We start from the raw sequence: 25,749 nt of genomic DNA, 5'->3' as shown, positions 1-25,749 counted from the left end.
CGCTTCTGTTTAAGTAAACTCTATGCCCTATACAGGGCTTGAACTGAACGACCTTGAGTTCAAGAATCTCTTACTGGGGGCGCTTGGGTGGCTCAGTCAGTTAAGCATCTGACTTTGGCTCAGGTCATGATCCCAGAGTCCTCAGGTGGAGCCCCACTTTGTCCTGCCTTCTGCTCAATGGGAAGCCTGCTTCTCCCTAACTCTGCCTACTGCTCCCCCTGCTTGTGCACGCTAGCTCTCTGTCAAATAAGTAAATATATCGATGTTAAGGGGGAGGAAAAAAAAGTCTCATGCTCCACCAGCTGAGCCAGCTAGGTGCCCCTGGCTAAGTGGTTTTAACTATACTCTTTATCTTTTCTTAAATATGTTACAAGATATGTAAGTTGTTCTAGAAAAACACAAACTCAAATATGGGGATTTGCGTTATAAAAAGTTTTTGTACTTTTAAGTTTGTATTTTACCATAATTTTAAACTTAAGAAAAAGTCGCAAGAGTAGTAATTCCTGTTTCTCTTCATCTTGATTCTCCAGATGTCAACACTTGACTATTTTTCTGTTCCTGTTTATATTGCATATTCCTTTTCTGAACTTTCTAAGTTACAGCTGTGATACCTCTTTACTCTTAGGATATTGTCTTGTAGAACAACAATATACCTATCAAAATCCAGAAATAGTCTTGATATAGTAGTAGTATTTAATATGCAGACTTCATTCAAATTTTGCCATTTGTTCCAGTAATGTTCTTTATTGGAAAAATATTTTTTCCTAGTCTAGGATCCAGTCCCAGGATATATTATCATATTTAGTTTTCTTGTCTCCTTCAGTTTGGAAGAATCCTTCGGTTCATCTTTTGTGACTTCGACTTTTTTTTTCTTTTTTAATAACATAGGCTATTTATCTTGTAGAATGTCCCTCACTTTGAATTTTTTTCCTTATGAATTAATTCAGATTTTACATATTGGCAGGAGTGTCACATAGTGAAATTATGTGTAGTTATGTGTTTTTCAGTGCATCGTATCAGGAGGCACGTGATGTCCATTTGTCCAGGATTATTGATGTGAACTTCGATCACTTAAGGTGTTGTCGGCTAGTTCTCTCCACTGTAAAGTTATTATCTTTTACTTTTTAATGAGTAGGAATCATGGGAGGAGATACTGAGTTTATTTAAATGTCTTGTTACCAAACTTTTGCCTCCTAGATTAAGCATCTCTTGATAATGTTTGCCTGAGTCAGTTGTTACTATGATATTTGGACTATGATTTGCTATTTCTTTCTTTCTTTCTTTTTTTTTTTTTTAAATGTTTTTTAAGACTTTATTTATTTGACAGAGAGAGATCACAAGTAGGCAGAGAGGCAAGCAGAGAGGGAGAGAGAGGAGGAAGCAGGCTCCCTGCGGAGCAGAGAGCCCGATGTGGGACTCGATCCCAGGACCCTGAGATCATGACCTGAGCTGAAGGCAGAGGCTTAACCCACTGAGCCACCCAGGCACCCCTATTTCTTTCTTTCTTTTTAAAGATTTTATTTATTCATTTGACAGAGACAGAGAGGGGAAGACAAGCAGGGGAAGTGGGAGAGGGAAAAGTAGGCTTCCTGCGGAGCAGGGATCCTAAATCGGGGCTTGATCCCAGGAACCTGGGATCATGACCTGAGCCAAAAGCAGATGCTTAATGACTCAGCCACCCAGACACCCCTGATTTTCTGTTTCTATTAGTTTTTCATTTACTTTTTTTTTTTTTTTTAAGATTTTATTTATTTATTTAGAGATCACAAGTAGGCAGAGGCAGGCAGAGAGAGAGAGGAGGAAGCAGGCTCCCTGCTGAGCAGAGAGCCGGATGCGGGACTCAATCCCAGGACCCTGAGATCATGACCTGAGCCGAAGGCAGCGGCTTAACCCACTGAGCCACCCAGGCGCCCTTTTCATTTACTTTTTAATGATAACTTTATAGAACATTTTCTTAACCATGTTTATTTATATAAATAATGGGTTCTTAATTTTAGTCAGTGGGATATAATCTTCTGTTTATTTTTGTGGAAAAGTATTTTTTTTAATTTTTAAAAATTTTTTAAAATTTTATTTATTTGTCAGAGACAGAGCATGCAGAGGCAGGAGGAGCAGCAGGCAGAGGCAGACCAGACTTCTGGAGAGCGTTGAGCCCAACGCAGGACTTATCACAGGACCCCGTGATCACGACCTGAGCCGAAGGTGGCAACTGAGCCACCCAGGCATTCCAGTACTCTCTCTTTTTTTGAAGATTTTATTTATTTTGAGAGAGAGAGAGAGAATGCAAAAATGAGCTGGGGGAAGGGCAGAAAGAGAGGGAGAAGCAGACTCCCTGCTGAGCAGGGCGCCCAATGTGGACTCAGTCCCAGGACCCCAGGATCATGACCTGAGCCGAAGGGAGACACTTAATGGACTGAGCCACCCAGGCACCCCTCTTGGATACTCTTGATTTAAGATATTAATTTACTTTTACAGACATTTATTAAACCCCTAGTACCTGATGCTGGGGGATATGAAGAGAGTTCTAAGGTCCTGAATTTAGATGTAGTCCGGTAGAGGGGAGGGACTGATAATCTCAGTATCAAATGGTAAATAGTGATAGTAGCATGACAAGGACCACCAAAGTTAGGCATCTGACCTAATGTATGGAAGCATTTGTGGATATATTTAAAAAAAAAAAAAAAGGAAATGATGCTTGTCTTGAACCAAATCTGGTTTTCCTTTTCCAGCTTTTTAAAAAATTAATTTCTGGACTGGCAGTGAATTTTTTTTTTTTAAGATTTTTTAATTTATTTTCAGAGCAAGAGAGTGTGCCCCTGAGCATTGCGGGGAATAGGCAGAGGAAGAAGCAGGGAACCCGATGCAGGACTCAGTCATAGGACCCTAGGATTATGACCTGAGCCGAAGGCAGACTTTTTTTTTTTTAATTAATTGATTTATTTTTATTTTTTTAAAGTTTTTATTTATTTATTTGACAGAGATCACAAGTAAGCAGAGAGGCAGGCAGAGATAAAGAAAGGGAAGCAGGCTCCCTGCAGAGCAGAGCGCCAGATGTGGGGCTTGATCCCAGGACCCTGGGATTATGACCTGAGCCTAAGGCAGAGGCTTTAACCGACTGAGCCACCCAGGCACCTGTGGACTGGCAGTGTATTTACATAATTCAACCCTTAAAAGGTTACGAAGATGGGGGTCTGGGTGGCTCAGTGGGTTAAAGCCTCTGCCTTTGGCTCAGATCATGATCCCAGCCAGGGTCCTGGGATCGAGGCCCACATCGGGCTCTCTGCTCATCAGGGAGCCTGCTTCCCTTCCTCTATCTCTGCCTGCCTCTCTGCCTACTTGGGATCTCTGTCTGTCAAATAAATAAATAAAATCTTAAAAAAAAAAAAAAAAAAAGGTTACGAAGACTATTTAGTGAACAGTTTCCCTCACTTCTGTGCTCTAGCTGCTCTTGCCTTCCTTGATGGCAGTTGGTATTACCAGTGTCTTCTGTATCCTTTCAAATATATTCCTGTAGGCCATACCATAATATAAAAGACCTTCTTCATTTTGCATTGTATTTCGTTGTATGGCTACACAGTACTTGTTCCCCCTGTAGTCCACTATGGATAGACATTTAGATGCCAGTCTTTGTGTTAAAAACAATGCTGCAAAGTTTTGTTAAACATGTTATTTCATAAGTTTGTGGAATAAATTCCTAGAAGTAGAATTCCTGGGGTAGGGAAAATAGGCTCTGTGTGATTTTGATAGATGTTACCAAATTACTCTCTGGAGATGGTATATCAGTTTTTGTACTCTTACCAGGAAAACATGCAACCCTAATAAAGAAGGAGTAGGAGATGGGAGAAGTTAAGACTGGCCTGGGTTTGGAGGGTACTAAAAGCAGTTACATTATTGGAGTATAATGTACTACGGGAGGAGTGGCAGGAAATAAGAGGCAGGGGTTAGGGTTTTAGTCTTGGATTTTATTCTGCAGCTAATGGAGAGCAATAAAAAGGATGAGAGAATGACAAAGTTAAGATTGTTAAGTTCTGGAGTTTTCTGGTGGTCTTAACGAAGATGGATTCGAAGGGGCAAGACAGGAAACCACAAAATAATTAGGTTAATGGAATAGCCTTGTCAAACCTTGCATCTCTGTTTTGTTTGGAAACTAGCCCTTGTGACTCTCTCTCTATATATATATTTATATATATATATATAGATACAGATATGGGTATCTATATTTATATATAAAAAATATATATACTGATATATAAAAATATATGCAAATATTTTTATATATTTATATATATACATATATCATTGAAGGTAGCAAGAAAGGCTTCACTAAATAATCAACTGTATTTTGATGGAGGTAGATCTTGGATTGGTAAATATAGAGAAATGGGATAAAGGAAATCATTTCAGGTCCTGAGAAATGGAGTAAGCCAGGAGTAGAGAAACTTTCTGTGAAGGGCCTAATAAATATGTTGGACTTTGTGGGACACGCAGTTTCTGTCATATATCCTCCTCCCTTTTATAATGTAAAAACTGTTAGCCTGCAGCCTTCACTGAAGCAGGCTGTGGGCAGGGTTCGAAGGTGGTGGAATGAGAGATGACTTTAGTTGCCAGCTCTTGGAATAAGCAAAGGTTTCCAAGCTGGAAGGTGCAAGATTTAGTTAGTAAAACGGGATTGTAGGCAGGTTGAGGCAGAGCTGGAAAACTTTGAATGTTAGGCTAAAGAATTTGTTTCTAGGTTAGGGTCATTGAAGAGTCACCCCTTCTATTATAGTAGTGACATCTTGCCTGGTACTGTAAACTTACTATATGAACAGCTATAAAAATTCTGGCTGGTGGAATTGCCTTGTGTAGATGGTTGTATGGCACATTAGTACCACTGACCGATTGCCATTAGCATGAAATACTGAGGTCTAACCTATTTGCTAGGCCATCGAGGGTTTGAGTGAGTGGTTTAACTCAAAGAATCAAGTTAAAGGAGGGATGCCTGGCTTGTTCAGTCGGTAGGGCATGTGATAGCTTCATCTCAGGGTCCTGAGTTTGAGTCCCACATGGGGGTAGAAATAAATTAAAAAAAAAAAAAAAAAGAAAGAAGTAGAAGAATAGTATAGCTCAAAATCTTGGGAATTCTGTAGGTATTGCTTACATCTTTTTTCACCTAATTTGAAGAATAGGAAATAAGGTATACAACAGTTCAGCTGATTGTTTTATTAAACGGCTTCCCCAACTCTATACTAGTAAGCTTTCCTTTGTTTTAAGCCTCTGATTCTAGATGACTGGAAAACTGGCTTTCTTCTGAGGTGAGAGGATGGGCAGATCAGTGGTGTGTGATCAGAATTACCTTGGGGAGTTACTAGAATATCATTGTGACACCCATATTATGATACATTGTGTGAGAGGATGTCTGGTATGTTTTTGGAAATAGCTCCCGGGTGATTCTCTACCATGTCTTCCTGGTGAACAGCCATTGTTTGAAATAATTTCTGTCCTTTCCCTCCTGCCATCACTTTATATTCAGGGATGCTGGTAAAATTACACTCCTTTGTCGGTCTGCTAGTGTGAAGGAAAAGTTGAGAGATGGAACTTGGTATCCTGTAAAGACTTCTAATGTACAGTGCATCTTTTGACAGCAAACATATCTAACTCATATTGTCAACTTGCTGATCAGCTTTTCCTGAGGAACTCTGATCTTACGTTATTTTCAATTATTGTTGATTATAAACTTCGTGGTGTATTTTTAAAATTTTTTTTTTAAGGCGATGCCCTTTTCTATTTTTTTTTTTAAAGACTTTATTTATTTATTTGACAGACAGAGATCACAAGTAGGCAGAGAGGCAGGCTGAGAGAGGAGGAAGCAGGCTTCCCGCAGAGCAGAGAGCCCGATGCAGGGCCGGTCTGATCCCAGGACCCTGAGACCATGACCCGAGCCGAAGGCAGAGGCCCAACCCACTGAGCCACCCAGGCGCCCCGGTGGTGTATTTTTTTAATGAAGTGTTTTTTTTGTTTGTTTTTGACAGAGATCACAAGTAGGCAGAGAGGCAGGTGGGGGGTGGGAGGAAGCAGGCTCCCTTTTGAGCAGAGAACCCGATGCGAGTCCCCGGACCCTGGGATCATGACCTGAGTTGAAGGCAGAGGCTTTAACCCACTGAGCCACCCAGGTGCCCCCAACTTTGTGGTGTATTAATAGAAGTCATCTTCTCATTTTTATGAAACTGCCTTTAATCAGTACTAAAACAGTGATTGAATGCTCTGCTTCAGCTATCTGTGTCCTTGAACTCACTTTGAACATCTATTATGTCCATGTAGTAGATAAACAGATTTTTTTGAGAAGGAATCCTCTAAATACAGGAAAGGCAAAAGATAAAGGATCTTTGAAGTCCTTCTCATTGCACAGTCTCTGGTTCCGTGAATTAAAAGACAATAAATCCTAAAGGACTCCTCTAAGAAAATCCTCAGACCAGATAACACAGTACATGGTATCTAACAACCTTAGCAATTGCTTATTTGTTCGTTTTGGTGCCTGCAAATAAATAGGAGAATTGCAGATTGTTAGGACATGCAAAGTTTGGAGATAGCAGTTAGATAAAATTTAGTTTATTAGTCTTTTTTTTTTTTTAAGATTTTATTTATTTGAGAGAGAGGAGGAGCACAAGTAGGGAGAGTGGCAGGCAGAGGAAGAAGCAGGCTTCCCTGCTGAGCAAGGGGCCCAGTGTGGGACTTGATGCTAGCACCCAGGGATCATGACCTGAGCCCAAGGTAGATGCTTAACCATTAGGACTCCCATCAGTCATCTTTTCTAATTAAGGCTGCCATTTTCATTTTCAAAGCAATTGAAATTCTCCAATTTTGTTTTATTTTTGAGATGTATTTTTTTTATTTTTTTATTGTAAGTAATCTCTACACCCAGCGTGAGGCTCTTAACTCATAACCTTGATGAGATCAGGAGTTGCATGCTCTTCCAACTGATATAGCCAGGCGCCCCAAATTCCCCAATTTTTAAAAGCACATGTTGGTTGTGGCAGTGAGAGCTCTAATATGCAGTAATCAAAGCTTTTTTGATTGTAGCACATGTTCATAAATGCCAATTTGGAACTCAGTGTGTGACGAGATTGTCTGGATGGTTGATAGGGATTTGTATAAACCAAGAGGGGTTTATTTAAACTTGTGTCAAAAATAGGAGATTAGGGGGCTCCTGGGTGGCTCAGTCGTTGGGCATCTGCCTTCGGCTCAGGTCGTGATCCCGGAGTGCTGGGATGGAGCCCTCTGCTCGGCAGGCTTCCTGCTTCTCCCTCTCCCCCTGCCTATGTTCCCTCTCTCACTGTGTCTTTCTCTGTCAGATAAATAAATAAAATCTTAAAAAAAGAAAAATAAAAGATTGGTATCCCATTAAGCCTTAATTGGTTGACTTCAGCTTTTGAGCTTGGAGGCTGGTGAAGAGTTAATTTATTGTGTGAGCATTTAATTAGGTCAGTGTGGAGGACGGACTTGTTTTAGGAAAAGGATCTCTTCAGATATTTATTCATTTGCCAAATCATTCCTGTTTACATGTGAACCCTTTTCTTGATTCCAAGGAAAACAGGCAGACAATCCATGCCAATTAAATATTAGAACATGACAGATTGATTTTGATCCCACAGATTAGGAAGGAAAAGAGGGGTTCAGGTTTTATTAAATTTACCCTGGTTGATGATTTTTTTTTTTTAAAGATTTTATTTATTTATTTGAGAGAGAGACAGTGAGAGAGAGCATGAGCAAGGAGAAGGTCAGAGAGAGAAGCAGACTCCGCATGGAGCTGGGAGCCCGATGCGGGACCCGATCCCAGGACTCCGGGATCATGACCTGAGCTGAAGGCAGTCGTCCAACCAACTGAGCCACCCAGGCGTCCCATGATGATTTTTTTTTTTTTTAAAGATTTTATTTATTTATTTGACAGAGAGAGATGACAAGTAGATGGAGAGGCAGGCAGAGAGAGAGAGAGAGAGAAGCAGGCCCTCTGCTGAGCAGAGAGCCCGACGCGGGACTCGATCCCAGGACCCGATCCCAGGACCCGATCCCAGGACTCTGAGATCAAGACCTGAGCCGAAGGCAGCAGCTCAACCCACCGAGCCACCCAGGCACCCTGCTTGATGATATTTTAAGAAAGAAACTTGGGGCGCCTGGGTGGCTCAGTGGGTCGGGGCCTCTGCCTTTGGCTCGGGTCATGATCCCAGGGTCCTGGGATTGAGCCCCACATTGGGCTTTCTGCTCAGTGGGGAGCCTGCTTCCTCCCCTCTTTCCACTTGCTTCTTTGCCTACTTGTGATCTCTGTCTGTCAAATAAATAAATAAATAAATAAATAAAATCTTCAAAAAGGAAAAAAAAAGAGAAACTTATGGGAGTGCCTGGGTGGCTGAGTGTATTGGGGCCTCTGCCTTTGGCTCAGGTCATGGTGTCAGGGTCCTGGGATTGGCCCCCTGCTCAGTGGGGAGCCTGCTTCCCCTTTTCTCTCTGCCTGCCTCTGTGCCTACTTGTGATCTCTCTCTGTCAAAATAAATAAAAATCTTAAAAAAAAAAAACAAACTTATGTGAAAAGATCTGTTAGTAACAGTTGAGTAAATGTTTTCTTGTTTAAATAGGTTCTTGTACCTGGGTAGTATGGCGTAGTGAGAAAGCATCTTTGGATTGGTTTTCTTCAACACTTGGATTCTAGTTTACAGGTGACTGAAGGTATGGCTTTATAATTCACTTAATCATGGATTTTATTTTATTCTTTATTATTCTTTTTTTGTTTTTTGTTTTTCTTAAAGATGTCAAGACTCTGAGATTGAGATCATAACTTGAGCTGAAGGTAGAGGCTTAACTGACTGAGCCACTCAGGCTGCCCAGTCATGTATTTCATTTTATTTTTTAAAAGATTTTATTTATTTATTTGACAGATCACAAGTAGGCAGAGAGAGAGGGTGAAGCTCTCTCCCTGGTGAGCAGAGACCCCGACGTGGGGCTCAATTCTAGGACGCCAAGATCATGACCTGAGCCGAAGGCAGAAGCGTAATGCACCGAGCCACCCAGGCACCCCCATGGACTTGATTTGATATTTATATTTATAATTTTTTAAAAAGAAAAGTATTTTATTTAATAAATAATAATTTATTTAATAAATAATAAAAGTAGGGGCGCCTGGGTGGCTCAGAGGGTTGGGCCTCTGCCTTCGGCTCAGGTCATGATCTCAGGGTCCTGGGATCGAGTCCCACATCGGGCTCTCTCCTCGGCAGGGAGCCTGCTTCCTCCTCTCTCTCTCTCTGCCTGCCGCTCTGCCTGCTTGTGATCTCTGCCTGCTTGTGATCTCTGTCAAATAAATAAATAAAATCTTAAAATAAATAAATAAATAATAAAAGTATTTTATTTATTTATTTGATATACAGAGATCACAAGTAGGCAGAGAGCGAGAGAGAGGAGGAAGCAGGCTCCATTCGGGACTCGATCCTAGGACCCTGGGATCATGACCTGAGCGAAGGCAGAGGCTTAACCCATTTAGCCACCCAGATGCCCCCAATAAATAAAATCTTAAAAAAAAAAAAAAAAGTTGTGTTTTTTTTTAACTTATTTCAGAGCAAGAGTGTATGTGAACACAAGTGGTGGGGGAGGGGCTGAGCCACCTAGGCGCCCCTCCTTTACCTTTTTTTTTTGTTTTAAAGATTTTATTTATTTATTTGACAGATCACAAGTAGGCAGAGACAGGCAGAGAAAGAGAGGAGGAAGCAGGCTCCCTGCTGAGCAGAGAGCCTGATGCGGGGCTCGATCCCCGGACCCTGAGACCATGACCTAAGCTGAAAGCGGAGGCTTTAACCCACTGAGCCACCCAGGTGCCCCCTCCTTTGCCTTTTAAAGAGATCACTGTGCTCTTGGGGAAAACATTCTTCATGGGGCAAGAGTAGAAGCAGGAATGTGAATTAAGAAAATTACTCCTGTGGGACAAGAGAAAGGGGGTTTGTGGTTTGGACTAGAATGTTAACAGTAGAGGCAAGGAGAAATAGTTGAATTCAGAATATTTTGAAGGTATAGTTTATAGGATTTGCCTTAGTGGATTTGATAAGAGAGGGAGGTTGTGTGCCAAGGAGGACTCTAAGAATATTGGCTTACGTTGCTAATTTATGGATTTTAGAGAAGACTTTGGGAGACATTAGGAACCCCAGATAGGTTTGAGATAGGAGGAGGGTGAACCAGGAATTTGACAGAGGACTTTTTGTGTGTGAGATGTCTATCAAATATCCAACTAGAGATGTTGAGTAGGAAATAGAATATACAGATGAGGGGCACCTGGGTGGCTCAGTGGGTTAAGGCTCTGCCTTCGGCTAGGGTCATGGTCTCAGACTTCTGGTATCGAGCCCCGCATCGGGCTCTCTGCTCAGCAGGGAGCCTGCTTCCTCCTCTCTCTGCCTGCCTCTCTGCCTGCTTGTGATCTCTCTCTGTGTCAAATAAATAAAAAATCTTAAAAAAAAATACATATATACAGATGACAAGGTGAATGAAAGTGGAGGTCGGACCCAACATGGCCTTTGGAGTGAAGTAGGGGGAATATAGATGAATTCGCTTCATCTTTTGAATACTTGTAAAGTTCCTCATTTAGAAATTAGATCATACAGACTTTTCTTCTGGGATTTTTGTTTTTTTTTTTTGGTGAGAGCTATTTGACAAGGAAGTAAAATATTAGGAATTTACTTACTGAGAAAGTTCTTGGGGCCAGGTGCCTGAGTAGCTCAACAATTAAGGATCTGCCTTTGGCTCAGGTCCTGATCTCAGGGTCCTGGGATCAAGCCGTGCATCAGGCTCCTTGCTGAGAGGAGAGCCTGTTCTCCCTCTCCTTCTGCGGCACTCCCTGCGTGTGTTCCCTCTCTCACTGTCTCTCTGCCAAATAAATTTAAGTAAAATCTTAAGGAAAAAAATAAAGGTTGGTTCTTGGGTACTTCTTTGAAAGATCTGTGGCTGAAATTTACTAGACTTTGTATAGATTTAGTCTAGTCTACCATAGTTTCTATGTCTGTTACTCTGCATAAAATGATAATTGCTATAATGACCTTAGGCATTTATTATGACTTACAGTATTTTATACATAAACTATGTACAAAGTACCTTGTGACTATCTGAAGAGAGCTTTAACCATCTAGTGTTTTGCATTGTATTTTAATGCATATTTGTAATACATACATAGTTTGAAAAATAATAGTTTATTTGGGGATTTCACATATATTATTTAGTGCTCAAAACAGTCTGGGAAATGAATAGTATTACCCCCTATACTCTACAGTTGAGGAAATCAGTTGCATGGATGATGAATTGACTCACTCAGGTTTCTTCTCTGATTTAGGCAGACGAGACAAGACCTGAACAGAAGTCCTAACTCCAAAGCAATATATAGACTGTGTTAGCTACCATGTTCCATTTCTCAGCCATGTTGAATGATCATTTATTTTATAGCATTCTGCTTTGACAGTAAAATTTTTAAAAGTAATTTAAGACATTCTTACCAAAAAACTGTAATAGAGTAAAAAGTCAATTTTCCCTTTCCCCTCATGACTTTTTGGATACCTTTACATACATCTGTAGTGCACAAATGTATAGTTTTGTTTTGTTTTGTTTTGTTTTGTTTTAAGATTTTATTTATTTGTTAGAGAGAGAGATACAGAGCGCAAGCACAGGCAGACAGAGTGGCAGGCTAGAGGCAGAGGGAGAAGCAGGCTCCCTGCCGAGCAAGGAGCCCGATGTGGGACTCGATCCCAGAACGCTGGGATCATGACCTGAGCCGAAGGCAGCTGCTTAACCAACTGAGCCACCCAGGCGTCCCTTGTTTTGTTTTTTTTTAAAGATTTTATTTTTATTATTTATTTGACAGAGATCACAAGTAGGCAGAGAGACAGGGAGAGAGAGAGAGGAGAAAGCAGGCTCCCGGCTGAGCAGAGAGCCCAATGTGGGGCTCGATCCCAGGACCCTTGGGATCATGACCTGAGCCGAAGGCAGAGGCCTTAACCCACTGAGCTACCCAGGCGCCCCTATAGTGTTTTTTAAGTGGAGTCATACTATGCATAGTATTTTACAGAGTCTTTAGAATTTCTGGTCAGATGGGAAGTCCACAAAAACTGTTCTGCCAGATCTTTGCTTTAAACAAGACCAAAGACATTTATCTCTACAGTTGTTTTAAGTACCTTGGAACAGGTTTTATTAATGACAGCAACATTCAGTATTGATTTGTTCGACGTTAGTAGTGAGATGCCTTTAAAGTGATCACACCTTTCATTTCAGAGAACTTTCCAAATGCTCTATAAAAAGGCAGATATATGATAGACTGCCTCATGAGGCTGCCAGGCACCTTTCAAATCTTCTTCCCTTTCTCAGAAAGTGCAAGGTCGTCCATTGGAGCAGTTGGCTCTTGCAGATCCACCTGTTACCTGTGGTGGTAGGAGATGGTATTTCTCCATCTGTCTGATAGTAGAAAGAGGAATTAATGAGCCCATAACTGGGCAGAACTGTACTGGAAATGAAAATAGGTCCCTTATTCTATTGCTGACATAGAGGAATAAAAGTTTCAGGTGGCTCAGACTCTCTAGGCTTAAATTGTAGAAGCCTTGCCAGTTTTCAGCTCATTAATGCCACAAAGATATTTTGGTGGACCCCCCCCCACCATTGTAAACTGATACATATGACAGATTATGCATTTTGCTTTTGATATCTAACTTCCTGATGCATTCATCAAATTACAACCAAATCCCCTGCTGTTAATATTTTTCTCAGAAGGAAAAAGGAAATCAAGCTGCCTTTGTGGGGTAAGTTCAACATTTGTATGAGATCTGCTTTGAGCCAATCAGGGGATGGAGGAGACAAATGAGGGAGCTAATGAAGTAGACTGTTGGCTGGAGACAGGACGGACCAAACAGAAATGAACTTGTATTTGTTTCAGAATTCCAGAGTAATGAAGCTGAATAATGTCAAGTAACTGTTAAATGTAGGCTTATATTAAAATAATGATTAATGAGGGAAATTACTATATGCATTTCGTAGTTTGGTGTGTACCTCAAGCATTGGGGAAGCTTGTTAAATGTAGTTCCTGGGATTTCACCTCCTTAAATATTGGAGATTGGGGTAGGGCCCAGGAATCTGCATTTTCCTCAGGCTTCCTAAGTAGTTCTCTTAAAGGTGGTCTAAAAACAGTTTTGAGAACCATTGCCTTAGAGGGTGTAAATCTGACAGAAAGACCATCTAAATCTTGATAGAGGAAGCATTACAGAGAAGAAAAACTTAGGGGACACTATGCCAAAAGTGATAAATGGAGATGTTTGAGAAAGTTTTAGGGAGAGAGACTAGTTCATGCTGACTGTGGTAGGGAGGAGGGACTGATTGATTTTATTTTTCTACCCAGGGCATGTAACTTGAATTTGATTGCTTTTTTTTATATACCAGATACTGCTGTGTTGCCTTTTGCTAGCCAACCTCTCATTGTCTGTAGGTTACTGTATTCCTGGGCTATCCCTGATTTCTAGTATTTCACACCATTTTCTCCAGAAGCCATCAAATACTCTAAAAAGTGTAACTTGGCAATGTTCAAACTAACTCATGGCTTACGGCAGGAAATCATGTATCACCTCATGAGTATTTTTGGTTTATTTTTAATACAGGAAATGATCACTATTTTTAGTTTACCAATATAGATGAATCTTCTTCAGTTGGGAGAAAATTAGAAGTTAAGTTAATTGAAGGTCACATGGGGAGAATAAAAAATTTCTCAGTTGTAAAATTAGGAAGAAAGTCTCATTTTTCACATGATTTTTATTTAGCAATATCTGTTCGTTCAGCACATTTACTCTACTGACACTACCATTCTTTTTTTTTTTTTTTTAAAGATTTCTGTGGATTATTTGACAGAGACCACAAGTAGGCAAAGAGGCAGGCAGAGATGGGGGAGGAAGCAGGCCCCCCACTGAGCAGAGAACCCGACGCGGGGCTTGATCCCAGGACCCTGAGATCATGATCCAAGCTGAAGGCAGCGGCTTGAACCCACTGCAGGCACCCCTGACACTACCATTCTTAATAAGAAGTACTGGCTGCTGCTGATTGAGCTTATTTCACTAGGATTATCTTACTATAGGGGTGCCTGGGTGGCTCAGTTGTTTAGCATGTGCCTTCGGCTCAGGTCATGATCCCAGGGTCCTGGGATCGAGCCCGGAATTGGGCTCTTGGCTCAGTGGGGAGCCTGCTTCCCCCCCCCTTCTCTTTGCCTACCTCTCTGCCTACTTGTGATCTCTTTCTCTCTCTGTCAAATAGATAAATAAAATCTTTAAAAAGAAGGATTATCTTAACTATACATGTTCTAAATTAAGGAGTTTGGAAAGTGGTTAATGACAGCCAAATTTGTAATCTAGGATTGTCACAATCTTTGTAACAATTCTTTGACATTATTATTTATTTATTCCTTTTTTAGTTCTTCAGCATTATTATTGTAACTTAAACGTTGTTGTATTTGTGTTTGGGAATGAAATGCATATTTAGCATCCTATCTATAGTTGGCTGTAATCTGGGCAGTAAATGAAAACACTGACCTGGGCTTCCCTGATCTGCTAGCATTGTTCCTAGCAAACTGCATGGAATGGATGTGCAGAACCAGGTGTTTTACTTAAGCTGCAGCTGTACCATCTGTAGGAGCAGGTGGGCAGATTCTGTGTCATCAGAAAAACACAGCTGGTGAGACTTAGGAGAAGAGCTAATTGATTGCTTTTCCTCAGCTACAGCTCTCCAGTCACATACACCAAAGCACACCTTTTTTTTTCTTTTTAACTTTCTTACTGGTGTTGACTCTGGTCAGGTTAACAACAAAAGTGAACAAAAAAGGTATAAATTTGGCTGTGTTTTTATTGGATTAGCACTGAGAAGATGATTTAAAGGTTTTTTGAAAATTTTTATTTTAAGTAATCTATACACCAGGTATGGGGCTTGAACTCATGACCTCAAGTTTGAGAGTCATGTGCTCTTCCAACTGAGCCACTAGGTGCCCTGGGTTGTTGTTGTTGTTTTAAGATTATTTTAATTAATTAATTTTTAATTTAATTTAATTTTATTTATTTGATAGGGAGTGAGCAGGACCACACAAGCAGGGGGAGCTGCAGAGGGAGAGGGGGGAAAAAGGCTCCCTGCTGAGCCCAGGATGCTGGGATCATGACCTGAGCCAAAAGCAATTGTTCAACCAGCTGAGCCACTCAGGTGACCCTTGCCCTGGGTTGTTTTGTTTTGTTTTTGTTTTTGTTTTAAAGATTTTATTTATTTATTTGACAGACAGAGATCACAAGTAGGCAGAGAGAGAGAGAGGAGGAAGCAAGGCTCCCTTCTGAGCAGAGAGCCCAACCTGGGGCTCCATCCCAGGACCCTGGGATCATGACCCAAGCGGAAGGCAGAGGCTTTAACCCACTGAGCCACCCAGGTGCCCCGCCCTGGGTTGTTTTAAAACTTAGTTTTAATTTTTGACTCTAGTTACTTCAGGATATTTCCAGCTCATTATATGAACTTCACTGAGAGTTCCTTCTAAAGATAAATACATAGTAATGTTGGGGCACCTGGGTGGCTCAGTGGTTTAAGCATCTGCCTTCAGCTCAGGTCATGATCCCACGATCTTGGGATTGAGTCCCACATTGGGTTCCCTGCTCTGTGGGGAGTCTGCTTGTCCCTCTACCTCCCCCCTTCTCATGCTTTCTCTCTCTCTTTCTCAAATAAATAAACTCTTAAAAAATATATATAATAATGTATATATACTTTATGGCAGGCTCTTTGAAGTAAGCAAAGGGAAGTAAGCAAAAGGGATTTTCAGGCAAAAAAGAGCACAATAAAAAGTCATAGATCCTATATAGAATAAAAGGAAGAAGAGAGAAATACAGACTTTGGAGCATCAGTTCTTGGAAGTGAGACTAGAAAGCAGTCATGACCTTTGTCTCTATTTACAGATGAGAAAAACTAAGATCTAGAGAAAATACTTAGCAGTACCCTTAGAGGGGTTAAGATTCAAGCTAAGTTTAATTTTCAAATCCAGTGATATTTAACAGAGAAATAGCAAAATGAGTAAGCCATATTATATCGAGGAACAACTGGTTATGTACATAATTTCATCTCATCTGGGACGACAAAGGCAGATGAGCTTGTATTACATTGTTTCAGAAACAGTTATATCTTTGGACTGTGTGCAGGGAAAACTTAAGGTTTAACTTCATATTTATGTACTTCAGTTTAAGAGATATATGTGGCCAGCATTTGAGAGGGCTCAAGGAAGGTCCCCAGTTACGATAAGAAAAAAGCCAGTTTAGGGGCACCTGGGTGGTTCAGTCATTTGTGTGTCCAACTCTAGGTTTTATCTCAGGGTCATGGGAGTGAGGCCCAAAGCTGCTCCATGCTTAATGCAGATTCTGCTTGAAATTCTTTCTCTTCCTCTGTCCCTCCCCGACTCAGGCTCTATTCATACATTCACTCTCTAAAATAAATAAGTAAATCTTAAAAAAGAAAAAAAAACACAGTTGAAAGGTTCAGGAAGCCATGCCTCATGAACAGAAAGCGTAGAGGAATGATGAGCCTTTAAGAGTCATTTTGCAGCAGTCTACTAGTTGGAGGTAAAGTGGGAAACACTATGAAAGCTATGGGTTATACCATATGTATAGCTTCTCTTTTTTGAGTGATGACCCCACACCGGCTCATCTCCCTGGCCATGAATTCTAAAATAAATCCATTACATTGGCCTTTAGACTTTGAACAACTATGGGTTATTAGGAATTTTAAAGAAAATGGAGGAAAAATAAGTGCATGGTTGTTTATTTCTCCCTCTTATATGCAAGTTTAAAATGAAGTTTTATAAAAATTCTAATACAGTGCTCGCTTCGGCAGCACATATACTAAAATTGGAACGATACAGAGAAGATTAGCATGGCCCCTGCGCAAGGATGACACGCAAATTCGTGAAGCGTTCCATATTTAAAAAAAAAAAAAATTCTAATACAGGGAGGCCAGAGAAAAACATCTTATTATTTGACTTAAATATGATTTATTCACAGAACTCAAATATTTATTGAGTGCCTCCTATGTGCTAGGTATAGTTTTAAATTTTAGAGACCTTAGAGCAGTGATTGAAACGAACTCCTTGCTCCTGTAAGGGTGTTCAGTCTAATGAGGAGATAGCTTGTAACATGCAAACAAATACATATGGTACATGGAGTTGATACTTGGAGAATCTTCTGGTTTAAGAGCTGATTTATTTCACTAGTCTTTCTCCCCCTCACCCCCATGTTATTGCCTGTCAGGTTTTGGAACAGACTTCAGTTTTAAGGCCACAAAAATTATTATATAGGTATTTATACTTTTTGATTCAGGGAATTAGGTGTAACTCAGTGCTTGTACATAGGTGGCATTTAATAAAAATCGGAATGTTTCCTAATAAATCTCAAATAAGATCCTTTATTAAGAAAATCAAAACTAGGGGCTCTTGGGTGGCTCAGTCAGGTGAGTGTCTGCCTTGGTCTCAGGTCATGATCCTGGATCCCTGGGATGGAGCCCTGCATCAGGCCCCCTGCTCAGTGGGGAGCCTGCTTTTCCCTCTTCTTCTGTCTCTCCCCTCCACTGTTCTCTCAAATAAAAGAATGAAATTTAAAAAAACAGACAAACCCCAAGATTTATTTAAAAAAAAAAAAATCCAAACTATCTTGCCATGAATCACACTGGCTGAATTCTTATTTGGGTAGGATAGAAGGATATGCAGCTTAGATAGACTAGGTGACCTTTACATGACCTTTAAAATTTTTTTCTTTTCTCTTTTTTTAAAAAATATATATATATTTTTAAAAGATTTTATTTATTTATTTGACAGAGAGAAATCACAAGTAGATGGAGAGGCAGGCAGAGAGAGAGAGAGAGGGAAGCAGGCTCCCTGCTGAGCAGAGAGCCGGATGCGGCACTTGATCCCAGGACCCTGAGATCATGACCTGAGCCAAAGGCAGCGGCTTAACCCACTGAGCCACCCAGGCGCCCCTCTTTGCTCTTTTTTATTGTTGTGAGTTTGGGATCTTTGAAAAAGTTGCTGGAATTCAGAATCTGAGAGTTGTAATAGAGAAGTGCTTATGTAACCAGCTCTTAGATGGTATGACTTGAGAATAACTAAAGGGTTTTCAGACTGTGTGTTCTTGAGTGATTGGTAACATTTCTCTCCCTTTTTGTTACTGTGGTGGTTTTCTTGTGGAAGTTGCCTAGATGGATATGCTGCAAACCTGCAAATGTTCTTATATTCAAATAAAATAACTTTGTTACAAGTTAATTTTTTTCCTCATCAGATGTTCAGTTACATTCTTCTTTTTTTTTGTTTTTTTTGTTTAAAGATTTATTTATTTGAGAGAGGGAGGGGCAGAGTGTGAGGGAGAGAGAAACTCAAGCGACTCTTCGCTGAGTGTGGAGCCTGGTGAGGGGGTCATTCCCATGACCCTGAGATAACAACATGAGTTGAAACCAAGAGTCAGACACCCAACTGACTGTTCTACCCAGGTGTTCCTCAGTTACATTATTTGAAAAACCAGGATCAGTCTCAAGAGAGAACTGTGAGCTTGGAGGAGGGGTTAACTTTATGCTTTCTCTGCTAGAAATGAGCTGGTTAAGTTACACCCACATAGGAGTATGGTCAAGTATATATTTCGGGGGGTATTAATTTGAAAAAGTCCTATGATTACTTTGCATAAGTCAGGAAATAAGATAGAAGTTTTTTTTCATAAACAGCTTTATTGAGATACAATTCACAGACCATGTGCTAATAAAGTGTACAGTTTAATGGGTTTTAGTATATATGTGTGGTTGTGCAACCATCACCACTGTATACCAGAATATTTTCATCATCCCTGAAAGAAACCCGATACACATTAATAATCAATCCCTATCTTCTCCTTTCCCAGCCCCTGGTCTACTTTCTGTCTCTGGATTTCTCTGTTCTTGACATGTCTATATAAAGTATTAGAAACATTCTTTGCTTGAATTATATTTAAACTCTCCTGAATTAATTGTCATTAAAAAAAAATCTTTTATTTATTTGAGAGAGAGAGAGTGGGTACGGGAGGGGTAGAGAGAGAGGGAAAACAGACTCCCTGCTGAGCAAGAAGCCCAACATGGGGCCCCATCCTAGGACCCCAGGAACATCACCTAAGCTGAAGGCAGATGCTTAACCAACTGAGCCACATAGGTGCCCGTAATTGTCGTTTAAAATTGAGGGAAAAATACAATATGTGGCCTTCTGTGCCTGACTTACTTCACTTAATGTTTTGAGGTTTATCCATGTCGTAGCATGACTCAGTACTTCATTCCTTTTTATGGCTGAAGAATATTCATTGTATGATACACAATTGTTTATCGTTATACTCAGAATCAGTTGATAGATTCTGTATTGCAGGTTTGCCTGCTTGCTAAAGTTTATCTGTAATCCCCAAGTCAGTGTATAGTGGTCACTGGATGGGATCGGAGCAGTGAAAATTTTGAGTCCCCTAATATATTCCCAACTGAAGCTGAACAAGGTGACACTCTGTCTTTTGCTTCAGCTCTCATACTATAAACCAGTCTTTTTTATGGATACTTAGTGCCATGGTTTTCACATTTTTGTTCTTTTTGTTGGTGATTTTCCAAAGTGGGGTGCCTGGGTCACTCGCTTGTTTAAGCTGCCAACTCTTGATTTTGGCTCAGGTCATGATCTCAGGGTACCGGGCTCTGGTTCAGGGTCCTCACTCAGTGTGGAGTCCGCTTGAGGAGTCCCTCTCTGTCCTGTGTCCTCTCTTTCTTTCTCCCTGTAAAAATAAATAAATAGATCTTTTTTCTTTTTTAAGAGGTTTTATTTTTATTTAGTTATTTGAGAGAGAGAGAGAATTAGAGAGAGCGTGAAAGGGGAGAGGGATAGGGCAGAGGGAAAAGCAGTCGCCCTGCTGAGCAGGGAGCCTGATGTGGGCTGACCTTGGGACTCCAGGATCACGACCTAAGCTGAACGCAGTTGCTTAACCAACTGAGCAACCCAGGCATCCCTAAATAAATCTTTAAAATAAAATAAAATAAAATGCCCCCACGTGTAGTGCTGAATGCTCTCTAGTGTTCCTGGCAGATATGGGGAGATGGGGAGAAAGAGGATATATATTTTTTTAAACATTTTATTTACCTCTGAAACCAGTAACAGATTATTTTTTAATTAATTGAACTTAAATATTAAAAAAAATTAAAATTAAATATTTTACTTACTTGAGAGAGCTTGTGTGCATCTTGTAAAAGTGGGGAGAGGGGCAGAGGGAGAGAAACTTGAGCTGGCTCTGTGCTGTGTGAGGAGCCCAGTGTGGGCCTCTGTCCCATGACTCTGAGATCATGACCTGAGCCGAAATCAAGAGTCTGATGCTTAACTGACTGAGCTACTTGAGCACCCCACCTGAAACATTTTCTTTCTTTTTTTAAGATTTTATTTATTTATTAGCAAGAGAGAGAACATGAGCTGGGGGAGAGGCAAAGGGGGGGGGAGAGAGAGAGAGAGAGAGAAGCAGATTCCCTAGTGAGTGATGTAGGGCTTGAACCCAGGACCCAGAGATTATGACCTTAGCTGAAGGCAGACACTTAACTGACTGAGCCACCCAGCCGCCCCCTGCCAGAAAGCTTTTTTTTTTTTTTTAAAGATTTTATTTATTTATTTGACAGACAGAGATCACAAGTAGGCAGAGAGGCAGGTAGAAAGAGAGAGAGGAGGAAGCAGGCTCTCCGCGGAGCGGACAGCCCGATGCGGGGCTCGATCCCAGTACCCTGGGATCATGACCTGAGCTGAAGGCAGAGGCTTTAACCCACTGAGCCACCCAGGCGCCCCTGCCAGAAAGCTTTTTAATGAAACCAAAACCTCTGCTTGATGAACAAATTTATTTTATGGCAGAACTAAAAATGTGTGTGTGTTTTTTTTTTTTTAATTTTATTTATTTATTTGACAGAGCGAAATCACAAGTAGGCAGACAGGCAAGCAGAGAGAGAGAGAGGGAAGCAGGCTTCCTGCTGAGCAGAGAGCCCGATACGGGACTCGATCCCAGGACCCTGAGATCATGACCTGAGCCGAAGGCAGAGGCTTAACCCACTGAGCCACCCAGGTGCCCTAAAAATGTGTTTTTTTCCTTAAATTTTTTACTTAAGTAATCTCTATACCCAGTGTGAGGCTCAAATTCATGACCCAGAGATTGAGTCATATGCTTCTCTGAGTAAGCCAGCCAGGGACCCCTAAAAAGGGTTTTTAAGTGTCAAAATCCCAATTTGGAATTATAAATTAGCCTTTTTTTTTTAAAATAAATTAGCTTTTTAAAAAAGTTTTATATCAGTGATTTCTGCCACAACATGGGGCTCAAAGTCACAACCCCAAGATCAAGTCACATGTTCCTCTGATTGAGCCAGCCAGGTGCCCCATAAATTATCTTATAGGATATTGATACACTGTGGCGACTCCTATCTTTTTTCAGTAAGGCCACATAAGAATTTTAAATTGATTTAAATAAAGGAAGTATGTGTGTAAGGCCTATTTCCATGTGGGGTGGACTGTTTCTCTGAATACCACTTTGTGAGGAATATATCCCAGTCTGCTGCTTTGTGGTCAGAAGGCTTTGAAAGGTCTCCTGTTTCTGCATCTTACTCATCAGGCTTGCATTGCAATATTTAGGGTAAGAGTTGGGGCACAAAGTCACATACTCAGGTTTGTGCACGTGTGCATTTGAATGATGTTCTAAGCAGATCTCCACACCTGTCATTATCTGAGTGTGTAATCATTCCAGTGTTTCCTAATTTTACAGGATAAGTTGGCAGTACACTGCTTTTGTTCACTCTTAAGTTGGCAGTACACTGTACTCAACTGTGTTACAAGATTTTTTTGCATTACCTCTCTCCGTATATATTTGGTAAAGTTTGCTAAATCCTTAACTAAAAATTGTTATTCTCTCCAGTCTCCTAGGTACAATTATTATACACCATTTAATTTGTATGTCTTTTATAATAAGTTTGTTTTATGACTATTTATTTTTTATTTTTTTTTTTTTTAAAGATTTTATTTATTTATTTGTCAGAGAGAGAGCGAGCGAGAGCGAGCACAGGCAGGCAGAGTGGAAGGCAGAGTCAGAGGGAGAAGCAGGCTCCCTGCGGAGCAAGGAGCCCGATGTGGGACTCGATCCCATCCCAGGACGCTGGGATCATGACCTGAGCCGAAGGCAGCTGCTTAACCAACTGAGCCACCCAGGCGTCCCTATGACTATTTATTTTTTAAAGGCTTTTTTTTATTGGGGACTCAAACTCAGGACCCCAAGATCAAGAGTTCCATGCCTTGAAGGGTAACTTCAAAGTGATAAAAAGAATAGCAGATCGTGACTGGAATCCTGACTCTAGGTTTGGCTTCACTTGTTTGGTTGGCTACTTTTTCTGCTTTGAATCAGAGGCTGTGAGGCCTTTATCCACCTTTGACTCACTGTAAGTTATATTTCTCCCCCCAGTTCTTGGATATGGAATCAAGAATATGAGTTATAAGTGGTTTCTTAAGCTACTCTACACCTTTTTCCAGGGTGTATATATGATTATGTTCGACTTTCTTTAATATGTCCATTTTTGGGGGGCAAGAATCAAGCTTATCGGCCCAAGAACCAACTTAATCTGTTCCACCACATTCCAGGTCCTGGGCTCATGGTGACATCAGTTGGCGGATGTGAGGAAGTGTTTTAACCCTTTCCCCTTGTACTGCTCACAGCTGTTATTTTCATGTTTTGACATTTTTTGTTCTTTTTAATAGCTTCTGTTCCTCATTCAGCTCTAGTGTAACTAGTGTAGGACATCTTCCCATCTCTCTTGCCTCTTTACGAGTGGTGGAGAAGAAAAAATGAGGCATAAGATTACCCCTACTATCTTTGTATCAAGAAAGAAGAAAGCAGTAACACTTTAACAAGTTTTGTTTTGTTTTTTAAATAAAAATAGAGAAATATCACTTAGGCCTCTGTTACAGGTATAGAGGAGAATGTTAGCAAAGACTCAGTGGGAAAGCAGGAGATAGTTTACAAAATAGCAGATACTGTCATTTAGGCTAGAGTATATCTCACATACTGTTACTGTGTATTTTCATCTTGAGTCTGGGGATTTTGAAAATGCATTTTTGTTTTATTATTGGCCCACTAGAAAAATTCTGATCTGTTGCAGTTCCACATTTGAAACTGCTTTCTTTTGGATTCCATATCCTTAGATCTTCCTAATAATTTCTGTGGTTATACTGGATCTGATCGGTCCCTGTGCTCAATGAAAGCTCACAATCCCAAAATTGTGTAGGCATAAATAAGAGGCATATGGGAGTGGTGTAAAAAGAACTCTCGGAGTCTTCATATGCCTGGGTGGGCGAGCTAAACTAATAGCTCCCAGCAGTTCTTCTGAATCAGACATTGTGGAGCCAAGAGTCTAGCATTTGGAATTCCACTGGTTTTGCAAAGGGTCTGTCTTTTATCCTCCAAACCACCATTTGTTAAATGGCTAATGACCCAGAGGACCTGTTGACAACAAAAGCGGGAGGCTGGCAAAGATCAAGTTTAAAGGAAAAAGGAAAGAAAAGTTCAAAGGTAGGAAAGTAAGAACCAAAAGAGTTTGATCATATCTTCATCTACCTTTTATTGCTTTTTTAACAATTTATGTGGAGAATTGTGAATATACACAAAGTAGACAATGTTATGAACCCCCAAGTACCCATCCTCTAAAATCCACTAAGCTGCAGTTCCACACTTAATCTAGGGAAACCAGAACTCTGGTGAGCCTTGGGTTTGCTCTCAGTCTCTTTGTTTCTTGTCACCTTTGGCTTTATGCCGTCAAACTCTTCTCTTTTTTTTTAGATTTTGTTTATTACAGAGAGTGAGAGAGCATGAGTGGAGGTGGGGGCATAGGGAGAGGAGCAAAGGGAGAGGGAGAAGCGAAATTCCTGCTGAGCAGGGAAACATGGGGCTCTATCTCAGGGCCCTGAGATCATGACCTGAGCTGACAGCAGATCCTTACTGAGCCACCCAGGCCTCCCCAAACTCTCCTCCCTTTTTTTTTTTGTTTTGTTTTGTTTTTGTTTTTGTTGTAGCACCTGATACGTACAGAATAGTGTGTTTAGGGTTTCTGATGAATAGGACATCTGTTAACCTCTAATAGCTTAAGGAACTAAGTGCTGTTGTTCAAGGAGCAGAAAAGTGTAATTATTCTATCACGGGAGCACGGTAAGAGAGGGGAGTTAGGAAGCCTTTACTGAGAAGGTGGCATTTGAGTTTATTGCAGAAGGGTAGGGCAAGGGGGTAGGGACTGGATCCTTGATCCAGACAGCAGTGTAAGAGTTCTCTTAGCTCTTTTCACTGGGCTGTTTATTTAGAACATGACATTTTTGTTATTTTATGACACAAGAGTACTTTGGATAAGCTGTATCTCCTTGCTTTAAGCAATTTCAAAATATAAGTTAGTTTCAGTATTTTCCACTAAACTATGTCTCCTTGAAATGCTTATTATCAAGATGAATTATATAAGGTGTGTAAGACTCTTTTTTGAGAAATACCATTTCAGAGCAAGCTGAGCCAAGTTTGATTGTCTGGACAGGACCCATGAGAGAACATGGGTTTTGTCTGGATCTCTTGTTTCAGTTCTATTTATCAGTGAAATAAGCCAGGAGAACTATCTGACTTTTGCATTTTGAAAAGCTGACTGGCCAAGGGGGAATGCACCATAAATAGTGTGTTACAGATTAATGAGGTATTGAGCTAACCTGGTACCTTCCTCTGCCTTGTGCTCTGTCCTCTGCTCTTTCTCAAGGAATGATTCTTCTTTGTGTTTCATAGCCATGTTTCTCACTGCCTACAGATGATGTTTGGCTTATTTCACTATTTTCTCATATCCAGCTGTTTCAGACTGCATGGAATCCTCAGGGATCTCTCCACTCCCTCCTGGACAAACAGTGCTTCTTCCTGACTCCTCTTAAACCTTTATTACTTTTTCTCTAGCTGTATACTTTGTTTTATTCTTCAACTTTTTAAGAAATTGAAATTGAAATATAATGGACACATAATACATAGATTTAAAATGCACAGTTTGGGGGTGCCTGCGTGGCTCAATTGGTTGAACGTCTGCCTTAGACTCAGGTCATGATCTCAGGATCCTGGAATCGAGCCCTGCATCAGGCTCCCTACTGGATGGTGAATCTGCTCCTCCCTCTCCCACTCCCACTTGTGTTCCCTTCTCGGTGTGTCTCTATCAAATAAATAAAGAAAATGCACAGTTTGACAAGTTTTTTTTTTTTTTAAAGATTTTTATTTGTTGTTTGACAGAGATCACAAGTAGGCAGAGAGGGGGGAGGAAACAGGTTCCCTGGCGAGCAGAGAGCCCGATGTGGGGCTTGATCAAAAGACCCTGGGATCATGATCTGAGCCGAAGGCAGAGGCTTTAACCCACCGAGCCACCGAGGCACCCCTCTGTTTCACTTTCTTAAAAAGTGAAAGAAGGCAGACACTTAAATGACTGAGCCACCCAGGCAGGCGCTCCAGTAATTCTGATCGTGGTACTTCACTTAGCATTAACACCCTGTAGTTCCGTCATTGCCAATTTAAGATTTCGTTTTTTGGTGGCTGCATAATATTCGTGTGTGTGTGTGTACACACATACATACATATATACCACATCTTTTTTATCTTTCGTGTGTCAGTGGACATCTGGGCTTTTTCCATAGTTTGACTATTGTGG

General features: G+C 40.7%; 1 protein-coding gene and 1 non-coding gene across 4 annotated transcripts in view; both read left to right on the top strand.

Moving 5' to 3' along the window:
• The window catches only part of CBFA2T2 (CBFA2/RUNX1 partner transcriptional co-repressor 2), a 161,763-nt gene that overhangs the window by 9,502 nt on the left and 126,512 nt on the right, over positions 1 to 25,749 (top strand). The window lies entirely within an intron of this gene.
• On the top strand, positions 16,866 to 16,972 carry LOC116596626. Its single transcript, XR_004288214.1, has one exon. It is a non-coding gene; the product is annotated as a U6 spliceosomal RNA (small nuclear RNA).

Source organism: Mustela erminea, chromosome 7, assembly GCF_009829155.1.
Source record: "Mustela erminea isolate mMusErm1 chromosome 7, mMusErm1.Pri, whole genome shotgun sequence".
In the NCBI taxonomy this organism is placed as follows: domain Eukaryota; kingdom Metazoa; phylum Chordata; class Mammalia; order Carnivora; family Mustelidae; genus Mustela; species Mustela erminea.
This window is presented reverse-complemented; position numbering and strand designations above follow the sequence as displayed.